This window comes from Humulus lupulus, chromosome 1, assembly GCF_963169125.1.
Source record: "Humulus lupulus chromosome 1, drHumLupu1.1, whole genome shotgun sequence".
In the NCBI taxonomy this organism is placed as follows: domain Eukaryota; kingdom Viridiplantae; phylum Streptophyta; class Magnoliopsida; order Rosales; family Cannabaceae; genus Humulus; species Humulus lupulus.
In genome coordinates, this window is record NC_084793.1 from 104,540,155 (window position 1) to 104,561,080 (window position 20,926).

The 20,926-nt window shown below is 38.9% G+C and overlaps 1 pseudogene; it reads right to left on the minus strand.

The window, feature by feature from the left end:
* Positions 1 to 461: 461 nt before the first annotated feature.
* On the minus strand, positions 462 to 6,724 carry LOC133819193 (regulatory-associated protein of TOR 1-like; annotated as a pseudogene).
* Positions 6,725 to 20,926: the final 14,202 nt, after the last annotated feature.

A 20,926-nucleotide genomic window follows, 5' to 3' on the forward strand; every position in this document is an offset into this window, starting at 1 on the left:
TTAAAATAAAAGTTTGAGCCACAAAATCAAAGGAATTTCTTGGCAGCAACCATGCGTACCTGAATTCTGCCAACAATTTCTAAAAAATAGACAACATAAAATCACCATAAATAAACATGCGCTATCTTTCTTTACACAGACCACACCAACTTGTTTAGAGCCCCAATCCAACTTAAACCTTAACCATAGAAGGAGCAACCAACTTTTAAATGAAATTCAATGGTTCACACACAAACTGATGGACAAACCACAGATAGACCTCCCATCCATTTTACCTACACTCTGGAAAGAAGAAGAATGTTGCATAGGGAATAATCTGTTATTGCTAGAACTAGAAGTGGTTATAACCAATAGGAATTTAGGGTAGTGGAGAGATATTTTACGTATTTGGGGTATGGCCATGTGTCCAGGGAGTGGAGAAATTGCAATAAAAAATGATGAGTTAGTTGAGAAAGGGTCAGCAAGAATTAGAGTGATTTCTCTTAAAGTAGGAGAGGCCAGGCACTCAAACAGTCTTGTGCAATTTCAATGCAACAGTAACTCACTGCTACTGACCTTTATTTGTCTCTGCTCATATTTTGCTACTGTTTGAGTTTGCGAGTTGGTGTGCTACCGACTCCCCTGGCTTATCGCTCATCAGTCTACTCATAACCAATTTGCAAGATAACCCATCTGATGAGTTGCTTGGCTGAACCACTTGCGATTATGGGAGCATGTCGATGAATAGCTAAAGTTGTAAGAGAGCCCTTGTGAGCTTCAATTGTGAGATAAGCATCCCTTTTACTTCTGATATCAAGAAATTGAATGTCACCAGCCTGAGAAGCACTGACAATCTGGACAGTAAAATCATCGAAAGCAATGTGTTACTTTTAACCATGAGTGATGACCATTTTGGAAACTGAAAACTATTATCATAATATTCTCTATTTACCTTAGCTGGATCCAGTCCTGGTTGAAAGCCAATCCCCACAAGTCTTTCTACCCTCTGAGTGTGTGGCCGTACTGAGTAGACTAGCCTATTATAAATGGTAGATGAGTTAAGGACAAAAGCTCATTCCAGTCACAACAGTCACATTTAAGGATTAATGGGTGGCTTACGATTTAGGTGTTCTCACATCATAGAGTCTGATAGAACCATCAACAAAACCAGCAGCGAATTGACTGCCATGAACTTGAGAGGCAAACTACAAAGAGAACATGGAGAAGACAAAAAACAAGTGAAACAATTTCAAGTACATACTGACACAAAATATATAAAAATATAAAACTAAGAGCTCCCATTTAGCAAATCCAGTAATCCTGACATACCAGCCAATCGGCGAAAATTCACACTACCACAAAAGACAAAAATAAAGACATACCAAAGAAACCACAAATGTAACTCAAAATATAAAGAGCAGCACATTAAAAATAGAAAGATACCTATTATAAATTTTAGAGCTCATTTGGACAATTGGAAATCTATCAAATTACTTTTGAATAAAGAAACAAAAAACCACTCCCACCCAAAGCTGAGTGAATACCAACAAAAGATCAATATCAACAACAAAAAACTTGGCAAACCTCATCCCAACTAGCACAGTTCAAGGAGCTGCAAAAGTAGCTCATATATATAATAAAAAATAAGAGTTCAGGTTCGGTGTGATATTGATTTAAATAAGAAGCAGCTCCAACTTTTCTTACAGGTATGTCTAGAAAATATGTATCAAGCAACCCATTGACTCGATGTACTTGAGAATAAAATATAAGAATAGGATTGATACCAAATCCATCCAACACCAAATGCTATTGCAATAGTTAACCTTCATCTAAATAAATTGTGCATAAAAAATTCTCTTAAATTTGTTTAAAAAAAAAAAGTTATTAGCATAAATACACACAAAGTTTTTGTTGTTTGACAATCTAATACCTACAAAAAGAAAATTGCAATAAAATTCTTGAGTTTAATAAAGTGTAGCAATTTAAGACCTTATTGTGATTTTGTTAAAAAAAATCATAGCTTTTAAATGAATTTTCTTTTTATTTTCCTATACACTAATAGCTACAAATTTTTTGAGGGTGTAATTAATATAGGGAAATACCAATTTTGACCTTATAAACTACGCTTTTTGTTTAAAAAATTAATAGTAAGGACTTGATTGCTACTGTTTTTAAAACTGAAAAGAATTTATTGCAAAAGAAAAATCTCAAGGATCAGCTGCCAACAAAGAAAAATTTATGTGGTATTTATATTTAAAACCCATACCTCATCTAAAGGAAGTATTATTTATATTTAGATATATATACAAAATTAGATGAACTACAAAAAAAATAATAAATAAATAACACAAGGGAATGTCCTTCATAAACTATCAACTCACTAACTTTTCTACAGATTTTAACTTTAAAATAATAAGCAAGTAACAAAATTAATGCAATCATTATAGCTGCACACAAGAACACAACAAAAGTATAACTGACCAATGCTGATATGTATGCGAGGAACCTCACTAGAAGCATACTAGCAACAAGACATCAAATAAATTAGTTAAATGCCCATTACTGACTATAAACATTATGAGTGTCAGCCCTAAGATTACATTTCATTAAGAATCAAATTACCAGATATCTAGATTATTATTGCCAATGTACAACAACATTCAAGCTTCGAATGCCCGGTTTATAACCCTGAATTGAAGAGAAATCAGTAACAAGTTTCTGCTCATCCTTCGATGCATAATCTTTCCAAATACGAATATTTCCATCACCTGGATCATGCATGGACAGAAAGTTAAACTCCAGGGAGCTGAACTGATAACAGCTGCGTGTCCAAAAAGTATGAGAAAACTAGGCGGCAGTCTAGTATCTTACATGAAGTTGCAAGAAGTAAGCTGTCATCTAGCTCATTCACAAGGGAGAGCTTAAAAATTCCTTTATCTAGAAAATCATGATTATCAAAGCTGTTGAGAAGTGTAGCCTCGTCATAGTTTCATACCCTAAAAGATAACCAAAGATGAAATGTTACTTGACGTGTAAACTCAAATTAGGGTAAAACAGACTGTTAACAAAATAGTAGTCAAGTACAAGGACTTATACCACATATCTCAAAAAAATAATAGAAAAAGATAAATCCAAAAATTTGCAAATTTTCGTAATACACAATTTCCATAAAAACAAAAAATAAGACATTCATCGCAATGAACAAAAAAAAGAGAGATACAAAAACACAAGCACATTACAGACAGAGCAGCCAAAAAAAAAAACATATACTGAATTACATTTACATAAACAGGCCAACTTTTTAAACCCAAAAAAAAACTAAACATTTTAAAATTGAGAAACCAGAAATAATAAGCTATTTTCAGTGGAATATTGGAGGACTTGAATCAATAGACCACTTGGTGAAAACATTACTTCAAAACACAATTTTTCTTATGGTTTTTCACTTATACTAAGTGATAAAAAACCATTCAGCAACCACCACAGCACACAGCCTCTATAAGTTACAGAAAACATGACCATCTTTTGTCATAAAATACATTAAATGAATACATTAAAAATGAATTAAATCTTTTAATCCTCAAAGGAAAATATCATTAAACTTGAATTTAATCTTCCAATCCTTATTTTTTTAAATGAAATGTGCTAGATTGTCTTTGTACCCGTCTCAAATCTTGTATCCCACCGAGCAATTTGAGTATTAGGCTTGCTTACAGCTGACCAACAACACAGAAAACAACAAAACAAAAACATTACAACCCCAGATAAATCACTATATATTCAAGAAAAAGATTAAATTATAGCACATCAAACAATAAAATAATAACCCACAAGAATGCTGGCATTTTGCTATGTGCTCCAAGGCAAACTTTTCTCTTTCCTCTCTTTTAGCTAATATTTCTTCACTATATTCTGCCACTGTGAGAAGTGGCTTTGAAAAGTGCCCACAACTCCAATTATAGATAGTATATTGAGGAAGAAGACTGCGTTCAGTAGAACTAGAAGATACCCCTGAACCCAGAAGCGGATCAGCAAGTCCAGAATCGGGTGAGCTCATTAAATGTGGTCGGAACTCTAACGAGCAAACTCTCCGCATCCCAGTTAAATAACTAGGTCAAGGAGGGCTAATAGGAGGAGTTTGGAAAGTTAAGGATGCATGGCCTGTTCATAACAGTTCATTAAATAAGTAATTATGCAAATATAACAAGAAACATGTATTCCAACAAATAAGATTGTCCTGGCATATAATTGACAGAAAAAAATACCTCCTCCATTCATATCAAGCCATGATGACGATCGGGCCAATCCAAAAGGAGTCGATGCCAAAGGATCTGGCGGAACACTACCACCAGAAGTTTTTAGAGGTTTTGCTACAACTTGCTCAATCCCTATAATAGCCAGTACCCTGCGACCAAGCCTGGCAATGCATGGAGATGGATCCTTGGCCAAAGCACACATGGCTGATACACATTGTGAATACATCTCATTGTCCAAGGGTTTTACTGCTGAGTGGTTAACAACTCCATTGCTTGCGCCATCATTCAATATTACAAAATCAGAAAGTTGGGATGAATCATCAGACAATGGAGAACCATGCATAAATCTAGAAGTAGCAAGAGGGTTGCTAGTGCAGACCCTTCCATCTTGAACAAGAGACGAGCTGTCAGTTCCAACTCTTGATATTGGACCAATCTAAGATGGAACAACACTACTTGGAGTTCTTATATGAGCCAAAGAAGGCAGGGAACTCAAAGGAGACCCAATATGCTTCCAATATGCTGCAATAGTTGACTTGAGATGATTGTTGTGACCAAAGGAAAATCTCCCTAGAGCTGCCAGGATGGAAAAGAAATCAAACTTCATTAGCTCAGTTAACAAATTACAATACGACCCCGGGAGGAGCAGGTTTGTTTGAGCAGCCTCACGAGTATGAACAAGCTGCCAATATAATGCCTAAAAACTTGGTGCAAATGACTTCTTAGAACTAAACAAGTCAACAAATGAATAGGAAATTTTTGATGATAAACTACATACCAACAGCAAACTCTGCTCTAACTAATGGACTTTCATCTGAAGCTACGCTTAATAGGCTTTTAATAATACTAATTTCTGCTCTAATTTTTTCATCATTATCACATTCTCCATCTCCTCCAACACCATCTCTACACAAGTTAGAGCCCACATCAAGAAGGGTACCCAATGCAAAAATAGCAGAAGCCCTAACCTGAAAATAGGACACAAGTATTAAGATCAATTTATATGTAGAAATAGAAATACTCCCATCTTTATATATATATAAAAAAACAAAAGTATAATAATTGATATATGAAAGGTGAACCTCTGGTTGAGGAGCAGAGAGCAAAGGAGCATATATAGCTAGAGCGTCTCTCGTAAACCCATTATTTGAGCCTCAGGAAAATCTTCCCATAGCTTTCCCAGACAGAGACAAAGCCACTGAATAAATAGGGGTTCAGTTTGTGCGTCACTTGGGATTGAAACTTGAAGGTGCCTCAAGCAAACTTGGATCAAACCTGCTTCAATACAGGCTTCTTGACCCTGTCTGTGACCATCCACAATTACAGCCAAAACAAATGCAGCCATTGCACGCTGTTCTGGATATGCTTCCTGGATATCAAGAAACCTGATGAAATATGTATGTCCCCCATCCTTCATTAGATCAACCTAGCATGACTATCAATCCATAAACAAAACAATCAATTGTCAGAGCATAATTATAAACCAAAGACCAAGGTATAGCTCAAATCACATGAATACCTTATCAATAGCAAGAATCTTCATCCAGATGAACACAAGAATCTGTCGTAGTTCTGGTGTAGTTTTTTTCAATAGCTTCAGAATATATGGAAATATCCCTATAGACAAGGCCTGCAAAAACAAAAAATGATTAGAAAATAAACTACAGCATCACATTTTACCACCAAATAAATTAGATCCGCTATATAGAAGCCAACAAAGTACCAGATCTACAGTCCAGGGACCCATATCAAGGAATCTTCCAAGAAGAACCAGCGCTCAAAATCGATGACACTGACTAAGTAAAACCTGAATGAAAATCGTCTTATTAAAAAGTTGATCTACAGAAAAGTGCAAGTTATGGTAAGCATTGTCCCCCAATTAAGGAAGGGCTACAAAGACGACCCTATCTATCAACAAGGGGAAATTAACAAGACACAAGCATAGAGATAAAGCCTAAACCACATAATGCTTTAAGAAATCAACACAAATTTTTCCTCTTACAGCCATAGTGACTAATTAGGAGAGGAAGCGGCAGTAATTGACTTTTTGACAAAATTATAAACAATGAATTCAAGAAAATATTAGATTATACCCATATTCTTCTTCTTCTTCCATCTTCTTCCTTTTCATCTCCATGGCCTCGAGCCAGGCCTTCTCCCTCTCCTCGAACTCCTTCCTCTCCCTCTCGGACCTCTCCGCATCTTCCTTCTCCATCAAGTGTACCTGACTCGTCAAATCAACCACGCCATTCTCTGATTCACCATTGCCACTGCCACGTTTGTTGAGCTCTACACTAATTAGAATCTAGATCTAAGAGAAAATGAACGTGATAAAGATGAGAGAAGCTATCAGAGGGAGAGTGATTTGGGCGAGATAGAGGAGAAGACGAGAGAGAAGTAGAAAAAAATAAAGATATATGTTTTCAGTTTCCCTCTAAATAAATTCACTTACCCGCCAATTTTACATTATAGCGCATTTTATGTCCCATTTTTTAACTAGCTTTTATAATACTTTTTCAAGAGTCTTATAACCATGTGTTGTGAAAAGTGGTTTTTCTTGTAGTGCCTAAATGCGGGGCGTTACACTTGGCTCCTTAGTGTCGCTGGCCCTAGGGTTCCTTGGGCACCAATCTTGGTGCCCAAACCCTAGATCCTAATTTTGTGCAAATTATCTTTTATTTAATTAATTTTAACTTGTTTGAATCGAAAAGTATTTTTATCTTAATTTATTTTATTAGAAAATAAAATATCTTATTGTTGATTAAGATTTTAAATCTTAAGTTTAAATAATTATTTGAATTTGATTCATTAATCATTTCAATTCAACTAAATTAAAAAGATGACAAAATTGGTTATTTAATTAAAAGTTAGTCTTAATTAAATAAATTAATTAGAAAGTTTGTTTCTAATTAAGAGGTTGGGCATAACCAAATTCCTAAAGATTAACAAGAAAGCCTAAAAGAGAGGAGATGCATTCTTGGAGAGTCTTGCAATCTACAAAGACTATTTTTATAATTTTATTTATATTTTTCAAGGGTTGTAAATTTTGAAATACCCAATAGTATTCGGTTCATCATTTATTGTTTATTTATTGTATATATTTAAAACAATGTTCATTAATGTTTGATTGATCATGTATTAGTCAATAACATGCCATTCATGAAACCCCACACAATTTTTCATTAGTCATGCATCTTTTAGAAACATTATTATTTAGGATTGTCCTATTTGTTTATATGAATTGTTTTGGAGAAATCAATTGCATGTAAACTACTAAGTATTAAATTAGTTAAAACTTGGTAACTCACACCATAATAAGGGCGATAGTTTTTATAGGCCACTAAGATGACAAACTTTATTTAAAAAATGTTCTACTAAAGTTAGATGAATGTAATGGGTAATTATCTAGATAACATTAATTATAGAAAAATGCTCTTTTATAAATTTAAATGTATTTTATAATTAGTTACATTCATACGGTTATTATTAAACTAGTAATTAATTTGGATTTAATTGATTTGTTTAATAAAACACATTAAATCTAAAATAGTAAGTGAGAGAAGGTGAGCATCTCAAAGTGACATATGGTCTAACTACTACATAAAAGGCTTTTCCCTTCGGTTTTTTTTCCTTAATACACTGCGGTTTTTTAGAGTACAAAGAACCACAGTGTTTGAGACTGCAGAGAAAAGTAATAACAAAACTACATAGAAAGAATTTCTTTCTCTGCGGCTTTTTTAACTAAACTGCAAATAAATGGGTTGTATTGTTTTAAATTTTTGGAGGTGCTTCTTTATATATATTTTCAATTCCGTTTATATAACCTAATTTTATAAATGATTATTATATATCCAAATATTATTATATTTTCAATTTCGTTTATGTACCAAAATTTTATATAATAATATAAAATACATAATTTGATAAATTATTATCTAATTAAAAGATAACATAGTATTATATACATTAACATGTCATACAAGTAGTTTGTATACACATAACAAGAACATACAAATATCATTTCACATATAAGTCAATAAGTTAGCAAGTTACATACATATGAAAAATTAGACTTCATAAATAAATGGCATTAATCTTGCTAACCATTCGGTTTCTAGTGAGAGTAGATCTTCTTTGACATTGTATTGCTTTTTTTCAAACCACTGCAAAATTGAAAAGTTAATATAGATTAGATGATTAATTACTTTATCTAGTTTTTCTTATGCAAAAAAAAGAGTATAAAATATAACATACTTTTTTCTTGATAACTTTTGCCGGATTTAGTGCATTTACAAGATCATAAATGTATCTTAGTACATAATAACCGCATTCATGACTTTCAAGTTATTTTGGACAAGAACCTCTCGGCAATCTTGTAAATGTGTCAATGTATTCATTTTCCCAACATTGTGCGTATGCTCTACGAAAATTAAAATTAATTAAATACATATTATACTCTCAACTCTTAAAAATTAACAATACATACATTAAAATTGAAAAACTTACTTTTCCATAACCTCCTTCATTATTGGTGGAGATTTATGATTTTCCAAAGGGTCTAAAATTATGGTCATCTCCCACATCATCACGAGCACCAACATCCAATGTCGACTAAAACAATAATAAATTATAATTATTATATGATTAAAATTCAACCATAGTAGTGATAATATTTAAGTAGTCCATTCTTACTCAACAATCCAAGGAATAAAATATATTTGGCCTCGTCTATCCATAGGCATCATCCATTTGGCTACGAGATCCACCATATTGTTTTTACTTTCATCATTGCCAATAGAAAGATGTTCAGTGTCAAAAAATTTATATAGCTGTCGTGAATTTGGGTGCATGCTTTCCCAAATGCATCTGTAGAATCAATCATGCATATTAAATTTCTAGTTAATAAATTAAAATCATAAAAAAATGGGCTTAGTTTCCTCTGTTTCTATAGCATATAAAAAATTATTAGTACCTATTCAATTCAATCAAAACATACAACAAACAACATGCATGTTTTCAACCATAAGCCACCACAGCACACAGAATTCATATAACCTACTATTCACTAAGAAACACATGTTCTCAACCTTCTGTTATCTCCGCAACACACAATTTCATCTCAGAACCTACTTCACTGCAGATGGATATATAATATATTCAAACTCCTCTAATAGTTTGTTATGCACTACAAAAATTTTGACATTCAATGACTCCCTACAATGTCTTACACCATTGGTGTAAGAAATTAAAAATTAGGAGGGATTTTAAATGTCTTATGTTGGGAGACATTGAAATTTTTTATTAATTACTTGTAGCGCACCAATTTTTTTATTTATTTATTCAAATATTGTGCTTTAATTTATTTAATTGTTAAGTATTGTGAATTATTTTATTTATTTGTTTAAATTAATTGTTAGAATTGTTTGGTAGAATTTTGTGAATTTAATTGTTAATTGTTAATTTATTTATTTTGATATGTGAATAATTGAGTTTTGGTTGAATGCACCAAGGTGCATGGTAGGTAGTGATGCACCCTAGTTATTGAGTGTGTGCATGTTAATGGTTGCATGGTGCACTTGTGTAGAATTTTCTACAAACTTTATAGTTTCTTTTTATTAGATTTATTTAATTATTTTAATTGGAAAAAAAACAAGAAGAGGAAATGGCTTGGGCGTGTGAAGCATAGTGGGAAAGTGAGTGATTCTATTCCTATTTTATTTGGCAATTAAAATGAAGACAATAGGTATAAAGGGAATGGAGGTTGTCATCTTTATTTTTCTTCTAATTAAGATAAAATTAAATAAAAGAAAAATAGCAAGAAGAGGAAACTTACCCACTATGTTCATTAGGTTATTTTTGCTAGGTTAGAATAAAGAGGGAAGGAAAGAAGTGAAGAGAATTTTTGCTCATTGGGGCCGACGGTTAGAGAGAGAGAGAGAGTGAGAGGTTGCCATTTTTCTAGAGAGGAGGAGGAAAAATCGTGAAGAAGGAGAGAAGGAGAGAAAGAAAAAGGAGAAGAGGAAGAAGGGCATTCAAAGTCTCTAAGGTATGGGCTCGGGTTGTGATTTTCTTGTTCTATTCTTCTTGGTTCTTATTTAATGGAAGTCCTTGATGATGCTAGGTTCTAATCTCACAAGAGCATAGGGATTTTTGTTTAGGGTTTCGGCCTACAAGGGTAAGGGTGTTTTGATTTTCCAAATGTTGATTTATTTGGGATTCTTGGTTTGTTGGTCTAATTATTTGGTGGTGACAATAAGGTGTTGGAGGTTAGCAAACAAGAGGGTGACCATAACTTTTTTTTTGGGTTCTTTGATTTCGATCAAAGGAGGTAATGGAACCTCTATTCTTGATTTTGATTTTTATTGTTGTAACCTTTTTATATATATATGTTCATGGTATGTGTGTTTTGGATTGATTGTTGATGCTATGTGTGGTTTGGCTTAAATGTTCTATGTGTAAATATGAAAGGATTTGATTATTTTGGGCTATGAGGATTTCAGCCTAGGTGTGGTTATTCAAACATGTTAATTCACCTTTATGTGTTCATGTCAATGTACTCTTAGAAGCATGATAGGTTTGTAAGATCTTAAATAAATTCTTTTAAAATGTTAATAGATGCATGCTAGGTTAATTGGTTAAATCAAAGATTTGTCTTAAATCCTTGATAAATTGATGTATTGGTGGAACATGAATATTCATAATTGAGTTTTGAAAAGCATGAGTTTGAAATGAAATTTTATGATGAATATGCTTGCTGATTTTGTGTTTAAGTGATGAGAAATATGATGAAATTAACGATTTAGCATGCTTAAATGATTTTGCAAATGCCATGATGTTTTTAGAAATTTAAGGGAATTTTAATATACATCAAAATTGTGTTTTTACTCAAATAAATACCTACAGATTTTTTTATATATTTTTAGAGAAAATATGAGATTTTAAATTCAAGATGGTGATTTTTGAGAGTGTATATTGTTGCTGGAATTTTTTGTAAAATATTGGAAAGTCTTTTAAATGAAAGAAAAATTTGTGTGTTTGTGAAATAATATAACCCTAAACTATGTAAATATTAAAAATGATATTTTTAAATGTAACCATGAGTGCTCCTTTTAATAGATATGATTTTCTTTATTTTAATGTTGAGATTAATTCACTTGTGATTTTTAAATAAATTAAATAGTGGCTGAAAGTTTAGTTTAACAATTTAAAAAATAATTATTTGATTATCACTTATGAATTTATACTACAAAAGTTTAAGTCTTAAAATAATATATGTAAAATATATTTTTCTCACTCAAAAAATTTATATTTTCTCACATCATTTTTTTTGTAATTTTGTTAATTTAAATAAAATGGTTATTTTCTAAAGGAAACATGATAATTATAAGTATTTTAAATCATTTCAAGCCTTTATTATTTTTATGTAATTTAAAATAATAAATGGATTTATTATATTTTAAAATGGCTAAATAAATAATTTTTATGAAATAAAAATAATGTTTTAGAGGTTTAATCAACTTAGTAATTTTAAAGAGATAAATAATGGTAAGAAAAGTATGTTGCTAAATCCTTATTTTGAAAACGATAGAAATAAGCGCGAAGGAATTATTGTTTTTAACGTCACTTTTTAAAAACATTCCCACGTATGTATGTCGCATGCAAATGGACTTTTATGTTAAAAAATATGTCTAATGTTAAACCATATTGTTATCAGGTAAATTAGCATTTGTGACGTGGCAAATAATTTCTTGATACGTGGCTGACACCTGGAAGCATCTGCTAGAGTATCGACCAGGGGACACACCTGAAGCAGGAGAGGCCTATCTTTGCCGCGACCAGTCTGGTCGGTGGTTCCGCTAGCAGAACAACATTTATGGGAAGATCTTTGTGAATCCCGAATTTATCTCATGCAATCTTTTGAATATCCCACCATTCAGGGTATAATATCTGCAACAATAATATGTAACCCTCCTTGAGCCTATAAATAGCAAGAGATTGCTCAAGGGAAAGGGACTTTTTTTTTGGGGCGAAAATTCATAGAGAGATAGAATTTCTCCTAGAAAACTTGTATCGTTTTTGGTGAAGTGCTGAAACTCATTGAACACAAGTTCTCTGATCACACTTCTGATTTCATATCAATATAATTCTAAGTGGACGTAGGTCATTACCAGACCCTGGGGCCGAACCACTATAAATTGCTGTGTTTTCTTTACTTTCGTCATTACATTATTTTCTTTATATCCGTCCATATCATTCATATTTTGACTCCGTGTCAGTTGGCCAAATCGTGGGTCAACATTCTGGTGCTTTCATTGAGAGGACAATTCATTGCTGCTAAGAAAACCAATGGCGAAAGTTGGAAGGAAAGCTGGCCAAACTGCCGCCGCTGCACCGTCAAATCCACCACCTCCTCCTCCACCCGCAAGCATGGCGGAAGATGAGCCGCAACTAGATTTTGAAGAGGAGGAAATGGATGATGCAACGCTGAAGAGCACCCTGGGCGCATTGCAAGAAGAATTGGCTAGTCTGAGGGCCAATCAAGAGACTGCCACAGAGGCCATGGCAAGGCAGCAGCAGGAACTTGATCGTCAGCGGGCGGAGTTGAGCGAGAGACAAGCAGAGGTGGATCGCCGCCAGACTGAGGCCATGGCAGCCCTCGAAGCAGCCTTGCTATTGGCAAGAAATCGGGCCGCACCTGCCTCGCAGCCTAACCAACCTGAGAATGGGCCACCTCGGGAGGGTCCCAATCCTAGCCCGCCAATCCATCCTTCAAGTCCGCAAAGGCCCGAGCAGCCTCAGATGCCCCATGATGACGTCCCACTGGACCCCGAGGCAAATCCACCATCCCAAGCTGCTCGAGGTAATCCCCCGCAGCAAAGGCAGAATAGGGCCGAATGACAGCCTCGTAGTCCTAGACGCCGTGAGAATGATGGGCCACACCAAGCGAACAGGGGTCACTACCCTCCTGGTAACAGGAGGGACTCGGAGTTAGGCTCTGCGGTCTGTGGACCCCCACGGCATGATAATGCACGGGGAAATCGCGACCAGCGCAGGCCACCCTCTAACGCTCGGGGTGTTTTTGCCAGAGACAGGAATAGAGGGAACAACCAATCTTACCACAGCCAATCAAGGTTCAAAGATGGCCACGGATACAACGAGGCTGACTCAGGCAAGGGCAATGCTGATGGGAGGAACGGAAATAGAGGTAAAAGCAGGAGCCAAATACCTCAAGGTGACCAACCAAATAGGCAAGATGCTGGGGGGCAACCCAGGCAAAATAATGTCTTCAACCGACTCGGAGGTAGCGAGCAACGGAGAAGGGAGGAAGACCTAAGAGACATACTCAATGATCGACGAGAAAAGCATGGTGAGAACGTCCCCCTAGCAGCAGAGACCACAGCTATTCCTACTGCATTGCAAGCTCAGATAGACGCATTGAATCAGGCTGTGCAACAGCTGGTCGGGGGAAGAACCTCTTACATCGACCACGATAGAAGAAAGGGCACTCCTTTTGTCCAAAGGATAGCCAACGCAGAGACTCCCAACAAGTTCAAGATGCCTACGCTCCCGAACTTTGATGGATACGGGGATCCTGTCTCGCATGTGAATAAGTTTGAAATCCAGATGGACATTCAGAAAGTGTCCGAAGACGCTCGGTGCAGGATCTTTCCTGCAACACTTTCTAAAGCCGCGCAGGAATGGTTTTTTAAGTTCCCACCTGCAAGCATAGTTTCCTGGGAAATGTTCGTAAGGGAGTGCTATGGACAGTTCTACGCGGGTCGTGTCCACCCAACCGAAGCAAACCAACTGGTCGAGATCTGCCAGCAGGACGGAGAGTCAGTGAAGGACTACGTCCAATGATTTATGAGGGCGGCAGCTGGAGCAAAAATAGTAGGGGACGAAGGCAAGATGATGGCCATTACCGCAGGGGTAAAGCGTTGCTCTCCCCTCTGGAAGAGTCTCCGAAAGGAAGGAGTTAAGACGACCCAAGAGTTCTTGGATCGAGCCGATCGTTACATAAAGCTCGAGGAAGCCATTGCTGACGATGGGAAACCCTCGAACAAGGGTAAAAAGGCCGCCGAACCTTCCAAAGCCGCCAACGGGTCCAAACCTGATGGCAACGACAAAGGCCATAAAAACGGCAACGGTAATGGAAAAAATGGTGGGAAACGGCCATATAACGAGCCCTCCACCTCCGACATTAAACGTGCCAAGGGTAATCGTTATGAACCTAGGTTCACTAACTACACTGCCCTCATCGAGTCTCGAGGAGAGGTTTACCAGGCCACAAGCTCTAGTGTGCCTTACAAGAAACCTGGGCCCATTCGAAAAGACATTTCGAAAAGAGACACCACCAAGTTCTGTCGTTACCATAACGACTACGGACATGACACTAATGAATGCAACCAGTTAAAAGACGAAATCGATTTCCTTATAAGACAAGGACACTTGAGAAGGTACGTACGGGCCTCGGGAACTTCCCAACGAGAAGCTCCAGGTGGAAACGAGCAGACGTCTACACGCCAGCGCTCGCCACCATTACAGCCTGCCCCCCCCCGTAGCCGGAATGCTCTTAACCATCTGTGGAGGCCCGCACCTCGCGGGAAATAGCGGAAAGGCCAGAGAACGATATGCTCGAACCCTACGCCACGACCAGGACATCGAGATGATGACTGTGGAGGACCGCATGCCGAAAAAGGCTCGCTCAGAGGAGTACGGGATAACCTTCTCTGAGGGCGATGCCCAGCACGTCCGGTTCCCACATTCTGATCCACTGGTCGTGGATATCCAGATGGCCAATATGATGGTAAAAAGAGTACTGGTCGATACAGGAAGTTCAGTGAATATGCTGTATAAATCAACGCTGGAACGCATGAAGTTGTCCGTAAAGGACTTGGAGCCCTGCAATCAAACCAAATACGGCTTCTCTGGAGAAGGACTCGCACCAGCCGGAATGATCAAACTCCCAGTAACAATGGGTACAACGCCTGCCTCAAGGACACTACTCGCCACTTTTGTAGTGGTTGATTGTCCTTCAGCATATAACGCCGTTATTGGAAGACCCATACTGGTAGAGCTGAGGGCCATCATCTCCATGTGGCACCTAGCCATGAAGTTCCCAACAGACGCAGGGGTAGGATGCGTTTTGGGAAACCAAAGGGAAGCCAGGGAGTGCTACAACGCCTCGATCACAAAGGCAAAAAGTGGAGCGTCGAGGAGCGCTACCCCAGAACGATTGCAGATGACAGAAGACAGTCAGACCCAATCAGGTGGTAAAGTCACCAAATAGGGTGTTGCCCAAAGTGAGGATATAGATTTGGATCCTTGCTTTGGGGATTTTGAAGAAAATATAGGACCCATCGAGGACCTGGAAGAGGTCCAACTCGATGAAAAAGACCCAACCAGAGTCGTAAGGGTTGGGAAGAATTTAGAACCTACCACAAAGCAGGCACTGGTGAGATTCTTGCAAGAGAACCAGGAAGTTTTCGCCTGGTCGCATAAAGACATGGTTGGGATAGACCCTGCAGTAATCAGCCATGTCCTGAACATAAACAAAGCCTTTCCACCGGTGCAACAGAAAAGAAGGCTGCTCGATAAAGATAGATCAAAGGCCTTAAAAGAAGAAGTTGAAAGACTTAAAGAAAATGGGTTCATCAGGGTAGTGTTTTATCCGTCGTGGGTCTCAAATCCGGTGCTGGTCCCCAAGCCAAACGACAAGTGGCGGACCTGTGTGGATTTTACAGACCTCAATAAAGCCTGCCCAAAAGATTGCTTCCCACTCCCAAGGATCGACCAGCTAGTCGATGCAACTGCAGGACATGAGATCCTCTCGTTCATGGATGCGTATTCGGGTTACAACCAAATCAGCATGCACCCCCCTGACGAGGATCACACCAGCTTTCGGACCGATACGGGCTTGTATTGTTACAGAGTAATGCCCTTCGGACTGAAAAACGCAGGTGCGACTTACCAACGACTGGTCAACCACATGTTCAAAGAGCTAATTGGGATAAGCATGGAGGTATATGTGGATGACATGCTCGTAAAGTCCAAAAGGGCAGAAGGACATGTGAGGGATTTGCAGAAATGCTTTCACGTGTTGAACAAGTATCAGATGAAATTAAACCCCCTCAAATGTTCCTTTGGAGTCGGATCAGGGAAGTTTTTGGGGTTTATAGTCAATTCAAGAGGAATCGAAGCCAACCCCGACAAGATAAAAGCCCTGATCGACATGAAGTCGCCGAAGAAAATCAAGGATGTACAAAGCCTGACCGGAAGGATCGCTGCCCTGAGTAGATTCATCTCAAAATCAACTGACAAGTGCGTTCCATTCTTCAATCTACTCAGGGGGAATAAGAACTTTCAATGGACGGAAGACTGCGAGCAAGCATTCCAGACCTTAAAGGCTCATATGTCGCAACCTCCCATCCTATCAAAACCGATCGAAGGAGAGACTTTGTATATTTATCTGGCAATTACCGAAGTTGCTGTTAGTGCGGTACTGATACGGGAGGAAGAAAGCGTACAGAAAGCTTTCTACTACGACAGCAAAAGGCTTATCGGTGCAGAATTGAAATACCCACCGATCGAAAGATTAGCATATTGCCTAATCCTAGCCTCCAGAAAGTTGCGTCCATACTTCCAAGCCCATCCTATCACAGTTCTGACCGACCAGCCCCTTCGGCAAGTCCTCCAAAAACCTGAGGCGGCTGGACGACTATTAAAATGGGCGGTCGAATTAGGACAGTTCGATGTAACTTATTCACCACGAACAGCAATAAAAGGGCAAGCCTTGGCCGATTTTATTGCGGAGTTCACCGAACTCCCCAACAGTGAGCTGTGCAAACAACCTGACACGCCCATGCCTCAAGACGAGACTCCTTCGTGGAAGCTATTCACGGATGGATCATCCAATGAATCCCACGCAGGAGCGGGAGTGATATTGATAACGCCTGAAGGGCATCGATTTCACTGCGCAATCAGGTTTGACTTCGCAGCGTCAAACAATGAAGCAGAATACGAAGCACTCCTCGCTGGGCTGAGAATGGCCAGGGATATGAGTATAAAAGCGCTCGATGTTTACAGCGACTCTCAGCTGGTCGTGAATCAGGTCCTGGGAGAATATCAAGCGCGAGGATTAAAGATGATGGCCTACCTTAACAAAACGAAAGATTTGCTAGCCCAGTTTACAAAGTACACCCTTCAGCAGATTCCGCGAGACCAAAATTCGAATGCAGACGCCTTGGCCAAACTTGCAAGTGCTAAAGATGCTGACACCTTGAACATAGTCCCAGTAGAGAGATTAAGTAAACCAAGCATAGATGTGGTCGAAGCCAACATGGAAATTCGTGCAGAAGATACATGGATGGCCCCTTACCTGGAGTATCTGACGAATGGGACATTGCCAGCAGATAGAAACAAGGCCAGAACTCTGCAAAGGCGGGCTGCTAGATACATACTACTCGACGGTGTTATGTACCGAAGAGGATATTCAATGCCACTGCTCAGGTGCATTACATCAGAGAAAGCTAAGGAACTCATGAAAGAGGTGCATGAAGGCTTCTGCGGAGATCACGCTGGGGGGCAGAGCTTGGCGAAAAAAGTTCTTAGACAGGGCTATTTCTGGCCAACAATGAACGAGGATTCAATGGAGTACGTACGAAGGTGTGATAAATGTCAAAGGTTCTCCAAAATCCCACGAGCAGCTCCAAACGAGCTAAAGCAGATGCAGAGCCCGTGGCCTTTCGCAATATGGGGAATAGACTTGATTGGGTCACTGCCAACAGGAAAAGGAGGAGTAAAGTACGCAGTCGTGGCAGTCGATTACTTCACGAAATGGGTAGAAGCTGAACCACTCGCAACTATCACGACCAAGAAAGTTCTCGACTTTGTCATCAAGAACCTTGTATGCTGGTATGATTTTCCCAGAAAGATAGTATCAGACAACGGGACCCAATTTGACAGCGACCTGTTCACCAATTTTTGCGAGAGGCACGGAGTTATTAAGAGTTTTTCTTCAATCGCGCACCCCCAAGAAAATGGGCAAGTCGAAGCTGTAAATAAAACCCTCAAGGACACCCTGAAGAAAAGGCTTGAAGAAGCTAAGGGAGCGTGGCCAGAACAGCTACCTGAAGTCCTCTGGTCGTATAGAACATCTCATCGAACAGCGACGGGGCATACCCCATTTTCCCTAGCCTACGGCTATGAGGCAATGTTACCTGTCGAGCTAGATCCCCCCTCACATCGGCGTTTAACTTACGATCAGGACGCGAAGAGCCAGTTGATAATGGAGTCCTTAGACTCGATCGATGAGATAAGAGAAAAATCTCAACTCCGAGTTGCTGCTTACCAGCAAAAAGTCGCCCGGTACTTTAACTCCAAAGTTAAAGAAAGAAAATTCAACGTCAGAGATTTGGTGCTACGACGAGTTTTCTTGAATACCCGCGACCCCACTGCTGGCGTACTCGGACCTAACTGGGAAGGACCTTACCAGATTGAAGAAGTCCTTCACCCAGGCACCTACAAACTTGCACGCTTAAACGGAGATCTCGTTCCGCGCTATTGGAATGGAGAACACCTGCGCAAATATTATCAATAAACAGCCCTTCTTAAAGGACTGGCTTGTTTAAATTTTTCTATTAATTTTTACAAGTTTTGCAAAGAGGGTTAACCACGATGTATGGCTAACTGCTCTTATATGTAAGATTCTGTTTCAGAATCACTCGTAAAGACATGTTAGTCAATTTTTAATACGAGATTATAAGGGACTGTGCTCAGCCAGTCATTCTTGCCAACCTTTTGTGAATTTACATTTGCAAGTATTTGTTCATCACGTGTGTTGTCTTGCTGTATCACAAGTATCATTTTTCTACATGAACATGAATGTTCGAACAGGCCATGGTCAAGGCAAGTGACCGAGGACCTAAAGCTCCCCGATCACTTGGGGGGCATATAAGGCACATCGATAGCAAAGCATACTCTCAAGGTATGTAAACACATGAACAAAATGAGTGAAAGCATGCTACAGTACTTAATGTATTTTTCAAAATTTATGTTTTGTTAAATCATGCCAAAGTACTATGCTAAGTTCGGTCATACGGACAAATGTTATAATAAGTAAAAATATTATAGCACCAAGAGTTAAGCTTTTACACCGCAAGCATTGCTGCTTGGATGTAACTGTTCGAATAAAAAAGATTTACTGCCCGTGCAGCAAAGTTTAAAAAGAAACTATTGTCTTTACATCACGACCCGTGGGTCGCATGTTCAAAAAGAAAGAAAAATAGTTAATAAAAGTTAAGAGGCCTGGGGGGCAGGAGGGTCCTGGGCATCATCCTGGTCAGTCACTTCCTCGATGGTTTCTTCTTCCAAACCAACGACACTTGGGGTTGCAGGAGTCGCAGCTCTTGCCTCCTCTTCAGCCAGTTGAGCAGCGCACCGGGCCAACTCCGCAGCTCTGACTTCCTCTGAAAGGTAGCTAAAGTCAGCACCCTGATTGTGTTTCCAGAAGTTATAGAAACATTGGAGTGTGGTCCTTTTGTACTTTTCCAGATTCTTGGAGTTGTCAAGCTCCAACTGCTGCACCTTGCCCTCAAGAGTGGCAATAGTATCGTCCTTAGTCTTGACTACCCCCTCCAGATGCTTGATCTCGCGGAGATGAGTTTTGTTGTACGACCGGTACTCTTCCCTTAGCTTAACCGCTGCATCTTTTGCAGCTTCGGCCGCGGACAGTTTGGTCACCACTGCATCCCTCTCTCGGACCACCGTCTCCAGCTCCTTAGCATGCTTAGCCTCAGCAGCAGAAAGCTCCTCGGCCGCCTTCACCTGATGTTTCTCGAGGACTTTGGCCTCGACCTGTTCAAAATAAGCCTGGGCTCGGGTGCGAGCGGTAGTGGCAGAAAGTAAGGCCTGTGAACGAAAGAAAAAGAAGTTAGGACCTATCACGAGGTCTAAAAAACTAAAACACTTAAAGAATAAAGAAACACTTACGCTGGAGATCTCATTCAGAGTCCTGTTTAGGATCTGATCGACCGGTAGCTCTTCAGCTTGGATCATGGCGGTCCCAACACGCTCACCTTTGCCTATGCGTTCAAGTCGGTCTTTAGCAGATCGGATGGCACGGCTCACAAGCCTGGCCCCATGGGCCCCTTCACGAGAAAGCTGCTCCCTAGCAGGGGGCAGCTGGAGGATTGGACCGAACAGGAGTGTTTTGCCGTTCAGAAGGAGCTGGAGGAGGGGTAGGAGTTCGCCCAGTTGGCGCAGGACTTTGCCCAGTCGGTGTCCCCTGAGGAAGGTCTTCTGGTCGACTCTTGTTGGCTGAAGGGCCTTGATTGGTTTCACCAGTTCGCTTCTTTGACCTCTGTTGAAGTTGAGGGACTTCCTCTTCCTCTTCGGCCTGGTACATGTCAAAAATGTTGGGAGTCGACATATCTACATAAAAATAAACACAATAGGTTAGTAAGGGAAGAGAAAGGTGAAAGTAAGTAATACAACAGAAAGAAGATAATAAATTTCATACCCGAGCTACAACTACTGGTCGCTACACTATTGACTCTATTAATCATATACTCATTTTCTGGCATGAAGAAGTCTGGCCTTAGATTTGGAGCATATGTAAAGTTACCGTCCCCGTCAAACATATGACAGGGAATTGGAAAACCATTTAAAAGCGAAATAACGTTACCATTGTC